Raw genomic sequence first — 16339 nt, forward strand, 5'->3', positions numbered from 1 at the left:
TATTAAAACGAAAACATTAAGAGGGGTTTTAATATAACATTTCTATAACTTGCACTAACATTTATCTTTTAAGAACTACAAGTCTTTCTATCCATGGATCGCTTTAACAGAATGTTAATAATGTTAATGCCATCTTGTTGATTTATTGTTATAATAAACAAATACAGTCCTTATGTACCGTATGTTGAATGTACATATCCATCTTGTGTCCTATCTTTCCATTCCAACAATAATTTACAGAAAAATATGGCATATTTTATAGATGGTTTTAATTGTGATCAATTACGATTAATTAATTTTTAAACTGTAATTAACTCGATTAAAAATTTTAATCGCTTGACAGCCCTAGTATGAACAAATGCCATTTTCATGTCAAATTTGGTGGCTTATAGGCAGGTGCGCCATATAGTCCAAAAATTATGGTATGACTAATTTTGATCGTTTTCATTTTAACTCATTAATTATAATTAGGAGTAACAGTCTGGGATGAACTATGGTCTTTTACCAATGCATTTAGCAATGAGCGCAGTCATACTTTAGTGACGCTAGACGTTCAATCCATTTTGACTGGGACGGTTGGTAGTGAACTTATGCTAAAAAGTTAACAGTAAATATTGCACTTGTTTTTAATTTTTATGATTTTCAAATAAATAAAAAAAACAGGAAAGGAAAAGTATATAAGATGTTTTTTGGGGGGGGATAATACTTAAAATAATAAAAACGACACATTCAGAATTCAGATAGCTGGAGTCTCGTTTCATTGTTTTTGGCGTTAGCATAATAGCACGAGTGCCCCAGTAATTCTTTTTTTATTTACTGTCAAAATAGCTATCAGCTAGCAGTTGCTAGCTAAAAAGTTGTCGTTTTTTTGTCTTCATGCTGGTGTAAATTCTTAGTTAACCAGGTTTTAGTAAACTGCAACGTTTGGATTCAGATAACTGGAGTCTAATTTCAGTCCTGTATCATTCTTTGGCGTTAGCACAGTAGCATGGGTGCCCAAGTAATTTACTGCCAATATAGCAATAAATAATAACAATAATACCAATGTCGAGGCTAAAAATAGCGAGTTAAATGAGCAGCGAACTAAAAATTGTTAATATTCTCTTTGTACCTGTGTACCTACGTAAATTTGCAATGGTTGAATTCAACTAGCTGGACTATCATTTTAGTACTGTGATCCTTCTTTGGCATTAGCATAACAGCATAACTGCCCAAGTAATTTTTCATTTCATGTCAAATAGCAATAAAAATACTTATGTACTTGCTAAAAATAACATTTTTTGCATTGACGCCTGTGTAAATTCTCAGGCTGACACACATTTCTGCTCATGATCTTTTTGTTCCGCTAACCAACTACCGTAATTCTCGGACTATAAGCCACTACTTTTTTCCCCTCAGTTTGAATCCTGCGATTTATAGTCTAGTGCGGCTTATTTGATGATTTATTGGGTTAATAGGTAACACTTTATTTGATAGCGGCGTCATAAGACTGCCATAAGACCGTCATAATTATGACATGGCACTATCATGGACATTAATGAATGCTTATGACCTTTGTCATTAGGTGTCATCCAGAAAATTATGACATTAATTCCATTTATGTCCAGCTTGGATCTTTACATCCATTACAAAGTCAGATAATTTGCCGGATGACACAAAATGACATCTGTCATAAGCATTCATTAATGCTTATGGCAGTGTCATATCATAATTATGATGGGCTTATGACAGTCTTATGGCGCCACTGTTAAATAGTGTTACCAAATACCATAAATAGCAATTAATGAAACAACTGGAACAGTAACTGAAGAAAGACTTAGCACAGAACATGAATTTTAATTGTTATATACATTTGCATCGCTGCAATGCATGCTAGGAGGCATGATGGATGACAACAATGTTTACAGCAGGTGGCAGCAGAGGTTGACTGTCTCCTCCAAGGGAGGAGTGATGGCCAAATGAAGCTTCTTGAAGCAATGAAGCTTTGCAGCCAATTTGTTCAAAACCATGAAGCTTTGAACCAATTGGCTGCAAAGCTTCATGGTGGTTCATTTGGTCTTACGACAGTCTTATGAAGCTGCTGTCAAATAAAGTGTTACTGGTTATCTTTTGGTGTAAATATCCCATAATACAGCGAGGACAGCTGCAGATTATAGTCCAGTTCGGCTTATCTACGAACAAATGCCATTTTCATGTCAAATTTGTGGGTGGGTGGGTTGTGGCTTATACTCAGGTGCGCCTTATAGTCCGAAAATTATGGTAGCTATTGACCGCATTATCAAACACGACAATAATTTTGTTTCTAAAATATATTAGCACCAGCCTGAATGCATAAATGCCCAAATAATTTTTACCTTCCCGCCAAAATAGCAACAAAACAAAAAAAATACAAATGTCTTTGCTAAAACAAAGCTAGCTAGCTAAAATATGCGTTTCTGGTAGCTGGTCTCTCATTTCAGTTTCTTCGGTGCAACATTTTGCAGGGCATTTAAGTACACGAATGCTATATATGAGAAGAAAGCTAGCAACAGAAGGGGAGGAATGTCAAGAGCAAAGCCGGCGTGACACGCAATCGCACCGCAGATGAGACCCACTGATGGACAGATGGGGGGATCGAATTTTATTCCACTTTTTTCTTTGCCGTTATGAGTAGCCGAGACACACGCCAACCACTTTGGCTCGCGATGGCCTCTTGTGGCGGAGCGGGCGCATTCAAGCGGCTGCGATATTAGCCACAGGCGGGCTAAAGTAACGTTTATCTTTTAGCGCTAGCGTTCAAACAGGTGGACATCAGGAAGTGTCACATGTGGGGACCACACTGGCAGAGGGAAAAGTTGATTTACAATTTGTTTTAACTGCACTTAGTAAGTCTCGTAAACAGGAGGAGGGTGAAGTGAAGCATGTTTCATTGGCAATCAATGAGTTTTTTTTTTTTTTTAGATCATGTGGAAGAGAGTTAAATGTTCTTCCAGACTAGTCAATTTGATTGCAAGTGACAAGTATAGATATTTAAACTGGGAGGACTGGGTGGGAATGTTCATTCGCCCCTTCCTCAGACCTAGTCAAACTGAATTGGACATTTAATGCCGTCAGTGGCAGACAATAAGTGACGCTATTATCAAACTCAGGGCCTAGCTTTTTGTCTGGCTGGCCTGCAAAAGTAAATTATGCGCATCAATTTAATAAAATTTTAAGTGTTTTATTTAAATTTTATTTGTTTTAAATTTAATTTTCATTCAACATTTTCATTTAATAAAAATTACTTACTTACTTTTTTCCTTAGATATTAAATGTACCCTATATATCAAATACTGTGCACCTCTTTATTTAAGAAATAGTTTTTCCCTTTTTGTTTTTACAAAAGTAAAATAAATTAATAGAAATACTTTCCCGTTTTTGCATTTTAAAAAAAAATGTAATCAAAAGAATCAAAATAATGAACGTGAAAATTTTTTTAAAAGACTATTTTATTTTTGCCTTTTTTTTTAAATATAAAAAAACACATATCTGTACTGTTGTTTTTGTTTACTTTTTTAAATTAAAAATTTAAAAAATTTAAAAAATGGCAAACAAAATATGTAAAATGCTAATATATAATACGTAAAAAAAATCAAAATAATAAACAGGAAAAAAATTTTAAGAGGCAAAACAAAATATGTACTGTATTTTTTTACCTTTTTAAATTAAAATTTGAACTAAAATAAATAAAAAAATGAAAAGAAAATATGTAAAATAATAATAATAATAATAATAAAACTGAGACATTTTAAGACAGTATTTTTATTTTTCCCTTTTTTATTAAAATAAAAAAAACAAATATGTACTTTATTTTCTCACCTTTTTTCAATAAAATTGTAAATAAAATAGAAAATGTTAGCAAAATCTGTAAAATAATAATTATAATACAGATAGAAAAATTAAAATAACAATTTTTTTTTTAAAAAGGCCGCATTTTAGGTTTCCCTTTTTTATTGAAACGAATAAAAATTTTAATTAAAATATATGTAAAAAATATGAACTGTATTTTTTCCACATTCTTTTAAAATTAAAATTGTAAAAAATACTGCAATACAAAAAAAATAAGCAAAATACATAAAAATATCATAGTAATTATAATTTTTCCCCCTTTTTTATTTAAATAGTTAAAATCAAGAAGCCGTAATATTTTTTTCTCACATTTTTCACTTTTCGCTACAAAATAAATAAAATAAATAAAAATTACAAACACAAGAGAATACATCCAATTACGAACCTCAAAAAGGAGGTTTCAAACCATTTTTAGGTCAACAATGTTTCTAAACAATTCATCGACGAGCAAAATATTTGTCGACTAATATGATAACCGCTTAATTGCGGATTATACGATTATTTATCGTGCCAGACACCACATTAATTTGACACCCCTACCTAATTACGACTAGCCTGTCAAGCCACGTGTTGACAATGCGTATTAATTTTGTTTTTTTACCACAATAATTTGAAATGAACTTGGGGACACATTTTTGCCAACAATTTTATCTGGCCCGCGAAACTTTGACGGTTGCTTTTCAGCTGTTGTACAAGCGTTCTGACCTCTGAGATTTTTTTGAAGGGGGGGCTGCGATTGAGGTCGGCCTGTCAGTGTCTCCCTCAGGGCGGCGCAGTGACATTTAACTCAATATCCCAGAAGGATAGTGTTTCCTCCCCCGTCCGCCGCACCCCGCTTCCATCCCGAAGCCACTACACGGTGCACGCCGGGACACCCATGGGGGCGCTAACATGCCGGCGTATCTTGCCAGGTCTGAGGGATTACCGTGGGCCACCTTAACCCTTCCATCATTTGCGAACACTACCCGTGTTGCCAGTTCTGAACAAGTGTTAAGTAGTGCGCGCGGGGGGTGCAGCTACACGCATGGTTACGCAACTCAAAAGCATCTCTGCTGACTTGCACAAGCAAAACGAGACCGGCGCTTTCAAAGATGCATCTTGATAAGTCGTATTCACTCATATGACCTCTTGGCTGCTGTGAATGTTTAATTTTCAGTTCTATTGACAGTGCTAGACGTCCAATTATTTCGACTAAATAATTGGACGTCTAGGGCCGTCAATGGCAGCCAATACGTTCAGTGTTGTGAAAAAACTGTGAATTTCTTTAGGAAGATTTTAAACTTCTTGAATTTGAAATTGTGTCTGAACATGTCAGTAGATTTACTGATTTTTTTGGTGAGGTTGGCTGTGAAATTGTATTGTTTTTTTTGTTGCCCGATATTATCGGGTAGCCGATAGTAAAGCATTTGAAAATGATATCGGATAATATCGACTTCGGTTTTTCATTATCGGTTTTGGGGGAAAAATGCATAAGGCTGTGCTGTCATGTCCACTTATTGCCTGCCTGTTTCTGGTGTTTTTTCGCCTCCTGCTGGCGCTTAAGTGTAATTACTAGGGTTGTTCCGATCATGTTTTTTTGCTTCCGATCCGATCCCGATCCATCTAGTTTGAGTATCTGCCGATCCCGATATTTCCCGATCCGATTGCTTTTTTTTTGCTCCCGATTCAATTCCAATCATTCCCGATAATTTCTTCCGATCATATACATTTTGGCAATGCATTAAGAAAAAAATGAATAAAACTCGGACGAATATATACATTCAACATGCAGTACATAAGTACTGTATTTGTTTATTGTGACAATAAATCCTCAAGATGGCATTTACATTATTAACATTCTTTCTGTGAGAGGGATCCACGGATAGAAAGACTTGTGACTTTGTATATTGTGACTAAATATTGCCAACTAGTGTATTTGTTGAGCTTTCAGTAAATGATACTGTAGCCCTGCCCAAATGCATGATGGGAAGTGGAACCACGACTGTGCGTAGTGCCACCAATTTATATATCTTCTCTGCGTTAGGAAATAACATAAGGTGTTAAGAAAAAGATCAATTGCTACCTTGCTTCCCATGATATTTCTAATCGTAGGGAGAGGGATTGTAAGGCTTTATGCAATTAAAAAAAGGCTCCAAAGGCTGCCAAAATTCACTCTACTCATTTTACACTGCCTTTTATCTCTTTATATAGGTAAAACAGCGCCATTACAGATTGAGCGCGACAACGCGTGAGTGGGTCGTGCAGCGCGTGCATTAATTGCGTTAAATATTTTAACATGATACATTTTTTTAAAAAACTAATTACCGCCGTTATTGGGATAAATTTGATAGCTCTACCTTAAGCCTAAACTAAAGACTCTGGAAGAGTGTAACAAATTATGTCTGTAACGTTAAATACAATTAGAAAACGATTTAATTAAAATATATATATATATATTAAAAGAAGGCATGGCCGATATTTTTTTTTGCCGATTCCGATGCTTTAAAAATGACGTGATCGGACCCGATCGATCGGACTCGATAAGTTCCAGCACTTTCTGGTGATGTTGTCTTATGTCGACGCGAGCTCATTGAGAATATCGGAATCGTCTGCAGACGATGTACCAGAGGTGGGGAGTAACGCGTTACATTTGCTTGAGTAATTTTTTCGGGGAAAAAAGTACTTTAACGCGCCATACTTTTTACTTTCACTTGAGTAGATTTGTGACGATGAAACACTACTCATATTCCCCTACTTTGGGCTACACTAGTCACTACAGTTTTCCTCTTTATTTAACATATTAGTTTTTAGTTCTGCTTTGTTTTGTTTTGTTCTTGCTAGCGATGCCAACAGATTGATTTTTGGGGTGAGTTTAGGTTGGAGTCCAACCCATTTGAACAATCAAAAAAGGGTTTTATGTGTTGCTGTTGTTTTTGTGCTTAAGATTTATGTTTCATTGAGTCTTTTTTTTAACTGTACTACTATGAAAAACAATAGTTATTATTAGTTTTTCATTGATTTTAATTTTATCATTCATTAACATTTCATTCATTTCTGAATGTACCGTAATTTTGGAACTATAAGGTGCACCATAAACTGTCACTCACTAAATTTGACACGGACGCGGCATTTGTTCATTGATAAGCCGCACCGGACTATAAGCCGATATATATATATATATATATACATATATATATTTAGTCACAATATACAAGGTCACATTTATCCTTTAAGAATTACAAGTCTTTCTATCCGTGGATCCCTCTCACAGAAAGAATGTTAATAACGTAAATGCCATCTTGAGGATTTATTGTCGTAATAAACAAATACAGTACTTTTGTACTGTATGTTGAAAGTATATATTCGTCCGAGTTTTATTCATTTTTTTCTTAATGCATTGCCAAAATGTATATGATCGGGAAAATTTATCGGGAATGATTGGAATTGAATCCAAAAAAAAGCGATCGGATCGGGAAATATCGGGATTGGCAGATACTCAAACTAAAACGATCGGGATCGGATCGGGAGCAAAAAAACATGATCGGAACAACCCTAATAACTATAGACATGTTTAGTTTTTGATAAAACTGCCTTGTCATTCTGACCGGTTTAAACCGGCCTAAGTTCCACAGGTCAACTTTCGAGGACAAGACACAGACATTGACAAACTAAACTGTCTGGGACATTTAAGAAGTCATATTGTTGCATTTTATTACTTGCCAAATGCTATTGCTTCATGAAATGTATTTGATATAATGTATTTGAGATAATTATTATATATTTACTCTAATCAATTGCTGCTCGCAATGAAGAAATGTTTTTGCTTATTGTTGCTGAGTCTGCTGACAAAGAAGGAATGTTTTGTCTTGAAGAAGCCTTGAAGAGGTCTCCTGCCTGTTCAAGGACAGAGGCAAAAGAGGCAGCTTTGCTACTGTATGTGCTGACACAAATTTATATAATTCCACCTAGATGCACACACACATAGCCAAACAAATAAAAAAGGGTGTGGCCAGCTTGCTTCCTTTTTCCTTTTTAGGGTCTGTTGCTAGGGCCATCCCAAATAAAAAGAGAGGTGAAGGAGGAGCTAGTCAGAACCATTGCGGAAGCTGTATTTTGTTGTCAAGTCTCCCTGAGTAAATGCATTCATCAAATCAATGAATGGATGTGCCAGAATTTTCTCCAGTTAAATGTGGAGAAGACAGATGTGATCATTTTTGGGCCAAAAAAGGAAAGGTCAAAGATAAGCAGGCACCTTAGCACAATGTCACTTACAGCTACAAATCAAGTCAGAAAACTTGGCATAATTATTGACTCAGACCTAAAATTTGATAGCCATCTAAAGTCCGTCACTAAATCTGCTTATTACCAACAAAAAAATATAACCAGAATTAAGGGGCTTCTGACTCAACAAGACATGGAAAAACTTATGCATGCATTCATTTTCAGCAGATTGGACTATTGCAACGGTATATTTACGGGTCTTGATCAAAAATCAGTCAGGAAGCTGCAGCTAGTACTGAATGCTGCAGCCAGAGTCCTCACAAATACAAGGAAGCTGGACCACATTACACCGGTTTTGAAATCGCTACACTGGCTTCCAGTGAGTCAAAGGATAGACTATAAAATACTACTGCTCGTCTACAAAACACGTAATGGCCTTGGACCAAAATACATGCTTGATTTGTTAGATTCCTATGAGACATCTAGACCCCTAAGGTCGTCTGGAACCGGTCTCCTGCATGTTACAAGAACAAGAACCAAGCAGGGTGATGCAGAATTTAGTTATTATGCTCCTCACCTCTGGAACAAGTTACCTGAAAGTCTGAAGTATGCTCAAACTGTTAGCTCCTTTAAATCAGGGCTAAAATCGCTTTTGTTTAGCACTGCATATCCATAACTGTCTATATATCTCAATCTACTTGCTTTCTATTCCTCTTTCTATTCATGATTTATTAGCATGCAGCGATCTAACGCCGGATTTAGGTTAAAAAGTACGAAAGCTGTACTGCGTACAAAGAGGAAGGATTGTCTCAAGGGTGATTTGTTCAAAGACTCAAGGTAATTATTATATTATTCGTACCATGCATGCATTTTGATACGCTGTGAAAAAAATCAGTGGGAGAAATTAGCCACTACAGCATTGGCATTATACTTCGCAATATTTATGTAAAACAAATGCTACCGCATGTTTTTTTTGCTTTTAACCAAGAATAGAGACTGTTTTATGTCCTTATCTATAAAGAATTCAGGGTTTTAAGCATTTATTCATGAGCATTTTCAACGGAAAAAGCTCTGTGTTTCCACTCGGTCAGCTTTGACGGAGATAGGCCCCTGATGAATCGGCCCAGTGTCCCGTCAATACATTATGAGGTCTATAATACACCAAAAGATATTAACCGGTAAAACCTTATTTGTCAGCAGCATCATAAGAATGTCCTTTGAACCAATTGGCTGCAAAGCTTCATTGCTTCAAGAAGCTTCATTTGGCCATCACTGCTCCCATGGGGCAGACAGTCAACCTCAGCTGCCACCTGCTGTCAACACTGTTGTCGTCCAACATGCCTCCTAGCATGCATTGCAGCGCTACAGATGTAAATAACAATCTAAATTCATGTTCTGAGCTAATTATTTCTTCAGTTACTGTTCCGGTTGTTTCATTTATTGCTAGTTATGGTATTTGGTAACCTTTATTTGACAGTGGCACCATAAGATTGTCTTAAGACCATTATAATTTACAACATGACACTGCAATGAGCATTAATGAATGCTTATGACAATCGTCATTAAGTGTCATCCAGCAAATTATCTCACTTTTGAATTGAGATGAAAGATCTGAGCTGGACATAAATTGAGTTACTAACATAATTTGCCGGATGACACTTACTATCTGTCATAAGCATTCATTAGTGCCCATGATAGTGTTATGTCATAATTATGACAGTCTTACGGCAATCTTACGACGCCGCTGTCAAATAAAGTGAACCTATTTACCAAAACAAAAAAACAGCACTGGACTATAAGCCACAGGATTCAAAGTGAGGGAAAAAAGTAGCACCTTGTATTCCAAATATCACAGTACCTCTTTTATAAAACTATAGAAATAATATAAAAAATACAATAACAATGAGGAATTACAATAGTTTTTTTCTAAATTACCAAAATTGGACACTTGCTTTACAAAGGGTTAAATTTACATTTAGTTTATGTCTTAAGGTTTAAAAATGTATGCAATGAAACCTGTAGAATCTGGCTATTAATTTTTCCTCCAAATTGGGCTGTCGCCGTCTCCCCTTACCCCAAGATGGGAGCACTCACTCATATTGACAAGCACATTCAGTCGGCTTTGTGGTAGCGCAACGGGGAAGTTGAGGCAAGCTCCGTAAAGGCACGCTGAGATGAGTTAGGTGTCATAGAATTTGAGATCCCTGCCCTACATAACCTAACCTCAAATCCATTACACATTTGGGACCGAGCAGAACATCGGATTGGGGGCCACGCAAGCCCTAGAAGAGCTCGAATTTCCCCACTGAGAGTGGACGGACAACGACTGGACCTGTCGCAGAGCACAAATAGTCAGACGACCATTCATTTTCACGTTCACTGAAAGGATGCCATTTGGGAAAAAAGAAAATGACAGTGACATTTTCTCACATTTACCTTCAAAATAGATTTCTGAGGCACTTTTTTGTGTACATTTCTAACAATAGTTGTCAACTTAGACATGTTAGGTCCAACATAAAATTCCAACCTCTTCTTCCTCCAACTCTTCAAAAACTTGGATCTCCTCCCTTGCGCTCGATCTATCTCTTATATCGCTGTTTGAATCATTGTTTGAAGGGCTTTGTATGGCGGCCGTATGGAGCGCTGCCATCGCTGTTCTTGGTGTGACGTATCACTTCCGGGTTCGTCCCCTTTCAGGCTCGAACTTCGGAAACGCGATTATTTTGTCAAATATACAACATACAGTGCCTTGCAAAAGTATTCGGCCCCCTTGAACCTTGCAACCTTTCGCGACATTTCAGGCTTCAAACATAAAGATATAAAATTTTAATTTTTTGTCAAGAATCAACAACAAGTGGGACACAATCGTGAAGTGGAACAAAATTTATTGGATAATTTAAACTTTTTTAACAAATAAAAAACTGAAAAGTGGGGCGTGCAATATTATTCGGCCCCCTTGCGTTAATACTTTGTAGCGCCACCTTTTGCTCCAATTACAGCTGCAAGTCGCTTGGGGTATGTTTCTATCAGTTTTGCACATCGAGAGACTGACATTCTTGCCCATTCTTCCTTGCAAAACAGCTCGAGCTCAGTGAGGTTGGATGGAGAGTGTTTGTGAACAGCAGTCTTCAGCTCTTTCCACAGATTCTCGATTGGATTCAGGTCTGGACTTTGACTTGGCCATTCTAACACCTGGATACGTTTATTTTGGAACCATTCCATTGTAGATTTGGCTTTATGTTTTGGATCATTGTCCTGTTGGAAGATAAATCTCCGTCCCAGTCTCAGGTCTTGTGCAGATACCAACAGGTTTTCTTCCAGAATGTTCCTGTATTTGGCTGCATCCATCTTCCCGTCAATTTTAACCATCTTCCCTGTCCCTGCTGAAGAAAAGCAGGCCCAAACCACGATGCTGCCACCACCATGTTTGACAGTGGGGATGGTGTGTTCAGGGTGATGAGCTGTGTTGCTTTTACGCCAAACATATCGTTTTGCATTGTGGCCAAAAAGTTCAATTTTTGTTTCATCTGACCAGAGCACCTTCTTCCACATGTTTGGTGTGTCTCCTAGGTGGCTTGTGGCAAACTTTAAACGAGACTTTTTATGGATATCTTTGAGAAATGGCTTTCTTCTTGCCACTCTTCCATAAAGGCCAGATTGGTGCAGTGTACGACTGATTGTTGTCCTTTCGACAGACTCTCCCACCTCAGCTGTAGATCTCTGCAGTTCATCCAGAGTGATCATGGGCCTCTTGGCTGCATCTCTGATCAGTTTTCTCCTTGTTTGAGAAGAAAGTTTGGAAGGACGGCCGGGTCTTGGTAGATTTGCAGTGGTCTGATGCTCCTTCCATTTCAATATGATGGCTTGCACAGTGCTCCTTGAGATGTTTAAAGCTTGGGAAATCTTTTTGTATCCAAATCCGGCTTTAAACTTCTCCACAACAGTATCTCGGACCTGCCTGGTGTGTTCCTTGGTTTTCATAATGCTCTCTGCACTTTAAACAGAACCCTGAGACTATCACAGAGCAGGTGCATTTATACGGAGACTTGATTACACACAGGTGGATTCTATTTATCATCATCGGTCATTTAGGACAACATTGGATCATTCAGAGATCCTCACTGAACTTCTGGAGTGAGTTTGCTGCACTGAAAGTAAAGGGGCCGAATAATATTGCACGCCCCACTATTCAGTTTCTTATTTGTTGAAAAAGTTTAAATTATCCAATAAATGTTGTTCCACTTCACGATTGTGTCCCACTTGTTGTTGATTCTTGACAAAAAAATTAAATTTTATATCTTTGTGTTTGAAGCCTGAAATGTGGCGAAAGGTTGCAAGATTCAAGGGGGCCGAATACTTTTGCAAGGCACTGTATAAATTATTTTTTTCATGCTTTATTTGTTGGACAATGTTTAATTACTTTAATTGTAACCCTATTTGGCATGTTATGAAATTACTTCACATTTGGTCTTTAAAATGTTCCAATCCAAATACTGAATGTTAATCTTCAATGTGAATGCAAATGGTATATGTACAGCAGATAAACATCTATATATGAAATATAAATCAAAATATTATACTCAACATTTTGATTTATATGAACATTAAGGAGTAAAATTTAGTACATCACGAAACAGTGGGGAAATATATATGTATATAAAAATATTAAGAATTAAAAAATAATTAAAAAATACAAAATTGATAAATACAACTAGAAATTAGAAAATAAGACAAAAAAGATTTTTTTTTTAAATCTATTTTTTTCTATTATAATGTTTTAATTAGGTTATGGAATTATTTAAAAAAAAAAAAAAAAAATTAAAAAAAATAAAAAGATGATATAAAATGTTACTTTTAAATTTTCACCCCAAAATAATTAAATTTGACAATTTTAAAAAACAATATTTATACATTTTGTTTTTTTTTAAATAATGGCATCATTTTCCCATTTTAGCTGTATTTTTGAATTTTCTTTTTTTTTTTTTTGTTCAAATGTTAATATTTTTTTAATATAAGGAGGAACTTATCCTTTATTTACTTTTTCAATTTTCACCCCAAATCATCAAATTTGACAAGATTTTATTTTACATATTTTTATTATTGTTTATAATTTTATTGCATGATTTTCTCATTTTCAGCGGTATTTTTCAATTTTTAGTATTTTTTAATTATTAAATTTGACATTTTACTTTTATTTCATTTTTTTTGTAATTTTATTGCATGATTTTGTCATTTTCAGCTGTATTTTTCAAAAAAAAATTGAATTATTAAATTTGACAAGATTTTTACTTTTATACATTCCCTTTTTCTTAATTTTTTTTGCATGATTTTCTCATTTTCAGCTGTATTTTTCAATTTTTATTTTTATATTTTTTTTATTCAAATGTAATTTTTAGAAAATATAAAAAGGAGGCATCTGTCCTCTGTTTTACTTTTGTAATTTTCACCCCAAAATTAAATTTTGCAAATGTTATCTTTGATATATTTCCTTTTATTACTTTAAAAAAGTTTTATTATATGATTTCCTCATTTTCAGCTGTATTTTCAATTTAATTTTCAATCTTAATTTTAATCAAATGTTTAAAAACTAATACCAAAAGCTTTTTTCCATGAGATTTATTGCTCAAACAATTGCTTCTAGCCCTCCCAGTCCAAATGGATTAGACGTCCATCACCGTCATTGACTTAAAATGTCAAATTCAGCAGTTCCAAACTCCAAACACACCTTGTCAAGAAAAATAATAATCCAGCCTGAACAAGAAGGCTTTTCCCCCCGAGTGGCTGAATTGAAAGACACGAGCGCTATTGACAGTGAGGACATAATTAGTAGCGGGCAATAAGGCAACGGATAAAGAAGCTACGCTGTCCGTACTTTTTACAGCATTAGCTAATAGTAATAATAGAAGTGGCAGCTGAGTCTGTGAATCCAGGATTCCTCAGCGGATAAAAATAGAGCAGGTGACACTGTAGTGCTGGCCGCGGCACCGCGCCGGATTTACACTTTTTTTTTTCATTTAGGACTGCAGAACTATTAGGAGAAAACGTACAAAATCCTTTGAGGGAATCAGCAGTTCAAATTTCAGGATGAATTTACAAACAAAGATGGTGGGCATGCGACGGTATGAGATTTTGACGATATGATAACCTTAAGCAAAAATACCGCGGTTCCACAATATCGCGGTATTGCAATTATAGCTCTAAAATGTGTTGTTTTGAGATGTATGGGTTAAAAGAAACACTTTTTTTTCCCATTGAAAATGACTTTTTTTTTTTTTTTTCTCCAGTATATTTGCAAATTGGTACATCAACATGAATATAATCTTAAAATAAATAAAACAACCAAAAAAAAAATAAATTAATTTAAAAAAAAATTTTTTTTAATTGAAATAGAACTTATATAAAGTGGACTTAAAATCAATGTAATCATATTGTTTATGTAAAATACACACCACTACTACTATTAATATTAATTAGTTGAATATTAATGGAAAGTAAGAGACAGAGCACGTGTGTATGACTTGTATAATTTACACATTATACACACACACACCCTCTCTCAACACAGAAAGTCGCCAGAGAGAAAAAAACACCACAGGCTGTATTATGAAAATGTCCTTTTGAACACATGTTTACATTGGTAGGAGACTACAAAAGTAGGCTAATGGCAGAAAGAAAAGTAGTTAGCCGTCTTGGCGTGCTAACTAGCCACGTCATCTGTCTCGTTAACTAGCTTATGTTATAGTATTTGTCTTACTATCGCCGGACACACTAGACACGCTGGAGAGAACTGTCGTAGCTGGTGGGAAACGTTCATGAAAGCATTTACTTACCTTAAATTTGGTGTAAAGTGACGGATGATCATCACGTAAATGTGAAATCATGTTGGAGGTGTTGCCTGCACATCGGCTGTCCTTCATCCTCTAAGCTGCGGCTGTCTGTTTTTTCTCGGCAGCCAAAGTACTCCCATACTAGGGACTTTTTCTTTTTTGAGGGGGGAAAAAGCTCAGGTGTAGTTTCACCACCTTCAGCCATTGTGTCTACTCTCGCACAGCGACAGAGTAGTGTCACCGACAGACACAGGACAGAGCAACAACCTTAGGTGGAGGGTTGAGCGCTGCCACTCCAAGCCACGGTTTTCTCGCTTTTGAGACATTAAAAAAAAAAGCTAATTCCATACTACAGTATGACGAAAAATTTTAGTGGTTTTAATACCTTGACGTTTTCATACCACGGTAAACCTTGAAAGCGGCACATGCCTAGGCGAGATTATAATGTTCGAAAACGTTCATTGAAAATTCTTCAATCGCTGCGAGAGGCGGGGCTAACAAGCAGACTGAATTGGGAAAAATGTCTGTTGTAGTCAACTTGTAGTCCACAAACGATAACTGACGTTTTTTTGTAGGTAAACTCCACAGGAATACATGGTTTATTTGCTTCTACTGTACTGTAGTAGAAGTAGCACTATCATTTCCTATAGACCCTACTCACATGACGTCACAACCACGCCTCCGCGCCATATTGTCCGTCAGCTCGTCGGGTTTAAGCATTACCGCTACGGAAATTCCTCCTATTATGGCGTGTTTTTCTGCTCGTTAACATTAATAATCAAAATGGTGAAGGCGTGTGTGGCGGTTGGTTGCAATAACAGAGAAGATAGACGGAGAGACTTGAAGTTCTACCGTATTCCGAGAGACCCGGAGAGGAGAGCGAGATGGACGGCTGCAATCCGACGAGAAAACTGGGCACCAAAGGATCACTACAGATTATGTAGTAGTCATTGTATATCTGGTAAGATGCATTTAATATATATTTAGAGGGTTTTGGGCTGACAACCACAATTAAGATCATTGCGAGGCTAATCGCCGACAACATACAGTTTCAAATTCAAGATGCTTATTTCTTCCACCATCATTATTTTTTGAATAATATTTAGCTGGTACCAAGTGAAAGAAGTTAAACAGGTGTGTCCAAACCTTTTGCAAAGGGGGCCAGATTTGTGCGGTAAAAATGCGGGGGGCTACCTTGGCTGATTGACATCGAACAATATATTTAAACAAATTTTAGCAAGCCCTTCTATGTGTCACATTTGCTTTATAATTTTTTTAATTCATAATTTCAACAATCTCGTCTTTGTGGCGTTCTCTTTCGACACTCGGGCTCTTGCGAAATACTGCTGCTGTGAAATTAAACTAGCTTCAAGGTGCTATAATTTCTCGCTGCGCATCTTCCCTGTAATGTTGTCCTACATGTCAGCGTGTCTTGTTTGGTAATA

Source organism: Corythoichthys intestinalis, chromosome 21 (genome assembly GCF_030265065.1).
Source record: "Corythoichthys intestinalis isolate RoL2023-P3 chromosome 21, ASM3026506v1, whole genome shotgun sequence".
In the NCBI taxonomy this organism is placed as follows: domain Eukaryota; kingdom Metazoa; phylum Chordata; class Actinopteri; order Syngnathiformes; family Syngnathidae; genus Corythoichthys; species Corythoichthys intestinalis.